Raw genomic sequence first — 5,713 nt, 5'->3', positions numbered from 1 at the left:
TTTTAGCAAGACTCAATAAGCCTTTTTTCTTAAATGCTTATATTATTGGTTAAGTTGTAAAGTCTTTTTTTTTTTAAATATCATACTCAATATATACTCCTTTTTTTTTTTTTAAATATATATTATATTCAATACTCAATATATATTCTTCAATATATTAACACTCCCAAAAACCCACTAATAGAAGGGGATCATTCTCATAAACACTTTTTTATCCTCACACATCAATAATTGAGTATTATTAGAAGAGTAAAAGGTTAAAATAGGTGTGTGAGGATAAAAAAAGTGTGTGTGAGAATCATCCCCTGATAGAAAGCAGGGTAAGATCACATCACACACTATTTTAATCAAAATTTCTTATCCTCTGTTTTTCAACCCAAATACTAGTATTTTTGGTTTCAAGAATTCTAAAACTTCAAAATCTTGAATCGAATTGGGTTATATGGATTCCATCAAGAACGGTGGAGGTTTTTGGAGGGTGGTGTATGTTGTGTTTATGGGTCAATTGGTGTCTTTTTCAATGGCTCTTATGAGTTTTAACTCTTCCCTTTCTGCTAATCTAGGTTCGTTTTTAATTTAATTATATTTTCTTAATAGTTTTCTTCATATTACTATGTCTATATATATATATATATATATATATATATATATATATATATATATGTGTGTGTGTGTGTGTGTGTGTGTGTGTGTGTGTGTGTATCCAATGAATTGTTATTTTTTGTGTTTTGTAGGTGTTAATGCACCCTTTACACTTGCATTTTGTTCTTATGTGGCTTTAACATTAGTCTTTGGAAGCATCTTATTATACCGTCGTCAACACCTACAAGTAAATCTTATATCATGTTCATATATTTTGATACATGATTTGTACGTAACTCAGATTGGTTAATTCAATACCCAACGGATAATTGTGTTTGGACATATTTTGTTATCCCCTAAAAGATTTGTTTTTTATATTATTTTTGTTGCAGGTTTCCTGGTATTGGTATCTCCTCATTGCATCAGTGGATGTCCAAGGAAATTTTCTTGGTTAGTAAAATTAGTACTTACAATCTAAGCAAGAATTTGAGGTCAAACATATAATCTTCAATTTTACAAAACGGGCATGAAATCTTTGATTTATATGGAAAAATTTTGTACCAGCATTTAAGTTGATTAAGTGATTCCTAGATAAACAACTCCTTGTATTAGATTTAGTGTTATAATCATTTAGATTTTGAACTTGACTTAAATGCTATTTGACCTGAAAAGTCAACCATAGTGAACAAGTCTGTGAAATACATGGGTCTGCTGTTGAATGTTGCAATGATGTTTATTGTGGCTGATTTCAGTAAATAAAGCGTACCAGTTTTCATCCATAACAAGTGTGACAATACTTGATTGCTGGACGGTTGTTTGGGTGATAATCCTCACTTACATGTTTCTTGGAACAAAGTATTCTTTATGGCAGTTTTTTGGGGCAGCTCTTTGTGTTTCTGGTCTATGTTTAGTGCTACTTTCGGATTCTGGGGTGCGCGGTGGAGGTAAAGAAAACCTAGTCCTAATGCAGGTAATATTGTGTTTTTGAGGTATCATGCTTTTTAAGTGATACAGTATATGTTATGGTATTGTTTCAGGTGGCTCCAATCCTATTCTTGGTGATGTAATTGTGATTGCAGGAACATGTTTTTTTTGCATTTAGCAATGTTGGTGAGGTTAGTGTTGGTACATGTGCTGTTTAATGTTTTCGACCAATCACTATTAATGGGTTGATTGAGTTTTCTATTAGTAATAGTTTCCATATGCAGGAATATTGTGTTAAAAAAGCTGGCCGGATTGAAGTAATTGCGATGTTTGGTTTATTTGGAATGCTTGTTAGTATATTAGAGATGTATCCTTTTTTGTTAAGAAGCGGCTTTATGTATGTTTCCCTAATAATAGGTATACGGATGTTTTGTTTACTATCATTGTTTTGTTTTTCTATAACAATATTTTAGGGCCATATTTGAGAGGAAGAATCTTGAAGTTGTATCTTGGTCTCCAGAAGTTGTAAGTTAACAACTTCTGTTGTATATCAAACTTCAAAAGTTTCTAACTTTCTATATATGGCAATAGAGGAATATTCATTTGAGTCCATAAATTAAGTTGAGATTCAAGGGACCAATGAGAGCGCGACATGTGTCACGAAAATCACATGTGATTGGAAAAAAAAAAATTCAAAAATTTTTTTTGAAAAAAAAAATTTTTAAATTTTTTTTCGAAATTTTTTTAAAAAAAAAAAAAATTTTAAATTTTTTTTTTTTTTTACAATCACATGTGATTTACCTGCACAATCACATGTGATTGAATTGTACAATCACATGTGATTGGATTTGCCATGCATAATCACATGTGATTGGGTTTACAATCACATGTGATTGACATGCATAATTACATATGATTTTTTTTAAAAAAAATTCGAAAAAAAAATTTCGGAAAAAAATTCGAAAAAAAAAATTCAGAAAAAAAATTTGAAAAAAAAAAATTTTCGAATTTTTTTTTTCAATCACATGTGATTTTCGCGCCACATGTCGCGTTCTCATTGGTCCCTTTGTTTTCAAGCAAATTTATGGATGCAAGTAGCCAAAATAGAAGTTTGATGCGTACAATGAAAATATTGGTAAAAGGTTAACCGTGATTTTATATTTCAGGTTTTAACTTTTGCTGGTTTTGGGATAGCAGGATTTGCGTTCTCTTCTTTGACACCTGTCGTTCTACAGGTTCATTAAGCTCCTCATTAAAGAAATGACTTAAACAGATGAAAGAGACATAAACCAAACTGATTTATTCATGATAAAAGAATGGCTGAATTATGCAGGCAAGTGGAGCCACACTATTTAATCTATCATTACTTACTGCTGATATGTGGGCGGTGGTTATTCGCGTGTTTTTACACCACCAAAAGGTAATGAATTATGAATCCGCATTTCGATTCAATAAGCCTCTGCAAAAATCGGTCTAACTTCGTTGAATCACTATCGCAAAAGTTTGAGTTTGGTTTGCTTGTAAGTCTTGCAGGTGGACTGGTTATATTATGTTTCGTTTCTATTTGTTGGAATCGGGCTTGTCATATATTCAAAAACGTAAGTCTTTTTATCACTGTATTTGTTATATCATTCATCATGTATTTCATGTTGTGATCTTATATGAAAGTACTACTTGTTTTAACAGCGAAAAGGATTCTAACGAGTTACCAAAACTCGAGAATGGCGACGCTGAACAACCATACAAGCTGCTACCAGAGGAAGCCACCTGAGTGTGGAATCGTGCATCAGATATATAGAAGTATAGACGTATATTATTTCCAAACATACAAAACAGTGTAATTGTTTGTATAAATAAGCATTTATAGGGCAAAGGTAGGGATGTCAATGGTTACCCGATCCACTTGGATATTCTCCGATCCATTCGGTAAATGGTGGATATGGATGATATAGATAGGTGAACTGCTGATATGGATATGTATGTGGATGATTAGTGGATTGCATGTGGATAACAATTTAACATCCATGAATATATCTCATATCATCTAAACTATATACATACATATATATTAATATATTCACATATTGATATACATATATCTATTACGCAGAGTCAAATTTTACTTCCATTCATATAGTGAAGTCACAATCCAACACAGTTCAACTACTTCAAATTTACTTATCTTGACCCGTTTCTCGATCCAGCTGACCCATTTCCCCCTCCTAGTGTTTTTCCCTGTTCTTGCGATTTCATTTGCTAAGAAAGGTAGGAAATATTATCTTAAGTGTAGAAGTAATTTATATATCCAGAAACTTTGTGTTAAAATGGCTGCTCAGTTTGAAGTAATACTATTATTATAAACTGAGCACCCTTTTTAACACAGTTTCTGGGTTTTATGGAATGTTTATCTGCATATTGGAGATGTATTCTTTTTTATTCAGACAGGGAGTTAACTTGCAGTTATTCCTATATCTGACCCTTTATAACTTGTAAGCTGATGATGTGGCAACAATTTTGATGACATTGCAAGTTATGGGGATGCTACATCAGCAAAAGAACAGATACCTTAACATTTGAAGTTTTGTATATACAACATAGAAGTCATAAAGTGAAAATATAAGATAGAACTTTGGGTACAGATTTATTCATTTTCAGAGATGTAACTTGATATTGTTATACCATTGTTTGTACAAACAATTTACTGCGATACCAAGCCTGTACTATACACACGCTCGATCTGGTTCTTGGTTTCAAAATTTTGTTGCTTTTTTAATAGCCGAAGTGCAGGTTGAAAGTATCGGTGAATGCATATTTTTAGCTTATATTGATGAAGAAGTTGTGTTTTAAAGTACACTTGGAAAGCGCGGGTGCATTCCATTAGTTAAAAACTGAAAACGAACTTACATGAAATTATCTTAACTTCTAACTTTTGATTAAGGTTCAACACGAAGACATATATCAAAGAAAATACAATTGATGTGCTGGATCGAAACCTTTATTTATGAACGGATTTGAGTTGTTTTGTTACACGAATTGATTTATTGTATATGTGGTATTTTATTGATTTTAGGTTGATTTCACACATATATATAGGCAACTAGTCCTATCCGTGTAGTTTAGATTGTTGGTAAATCCGATTCGTTCCACAGGGAGATGGAGTGTTTAATGGTTTTCTTTTTTAATAGTCTTTGATGTCAAACTTAATTAAAGTGGGGTTTTGTATTAGGCAATTTATAGTAACAGTAAAAGAAAATAACTTAACTAATGTACTAAATAAAATAAAATTACAATATGACGAGAATTATCTTAAAATGATACTAAATGAAATTATACTAATTATGATGCATTAATTATGTTACTAAATGGTAATTAGTAAAATAGTAATTTTTAATAAAACTATATGTTTAGATTTTTGTTTTAAGCAATTATTATATAAACTTAATTAATTTAACTAAAATGCATTTTTAATAAAACTAATACAAATTAAAAGGAATTTAATTAATTTACTAATTATAAACTAATTACAATTTATAAACCTATAATGATTAATACTAATTTTAGGATTAAAACATGTATTTTTGTATTTTATACTTAATTAAAACTAATTATATAATAAATAACCTAATTATAATAATTAAATAACTAATAACCTAAATTATAAATAATTAATTAATCAAAACCCTAATTTTTACCCTAGCTAGTACTGTAGCCGCGTCAAGGCCTACACGATTCGTGTGAGGCCACACGATTCGTGTATGGTTTAAATTATGGGACAGATTCCTGTTTCGAAAATTAGTTATTTTTATGTATTTTTATATATTTTAAACTTGAAATTCGTAAATAATAAAGATAAAACTTTTATAAGAAGTAAAAATAATATAAATGGGAAGTGTTTACTTAATTGTGTCACCCCTAGGTCCATGGATTGTCTTAAGTTTTACGCCCTATTAAAATGTTCTAGTATCAAACTTTACATTTTTCTCTCGAATAAATATAAAGTTACAACTTAACTAAATAAAATCTAATTTTCATCGGATTCTTTTTAGAAAGCTACTAATCCCTAAGTATTTAAATTGAGACCTAGCCTAGTTTTGACTTTCGTCATTACCCAAATTATAACGGTTTCCCTTTTTATAATTTCACTTTCATATAATTTATTGATATCACCCAAACCACCGAAGTTTATTCCTAAATTGGTGTCAATAAC

At 30.3% G+C, this 5,713-nt stretch overlaps 1 pseudogene; it reads left to right on the top strand.

Annotated features, from left to right (window-relative positions):
• The first annotated feature begins 336 nt into the window (after positions 1–336).
• On the top strand, positions 337–3,507 carry LOC139856808 (uncharacterized; annotated as a pseudogene).
• Positions 3,508–5,713: the final 2,206 nt, after the last annotated feature.

The sequence above is a fragment of the Rutidosis leptorrhynchoides genome, chromosome 1 (genome assembly GCF_046630445.1).
Source record: "Rutidosis leptorrhynchoides isolate AG116_Rl617_1_P2 chromosome 1, CSIRO_AGI_Rlap_v1, whole genome shotgun sequence".
Taxonomy (NCBI): Eukaryota; Viridiplantae; Streptophyta; class Magnoliopsida; order Asterales; family Asteraceae; genus Rutidosis; species Rutidosis leptorrhynchoides.
Note: the sequence above shows the minus strand (reverse complement) of the source record. Positions and strands in the feature narration are given on the sequence as shown.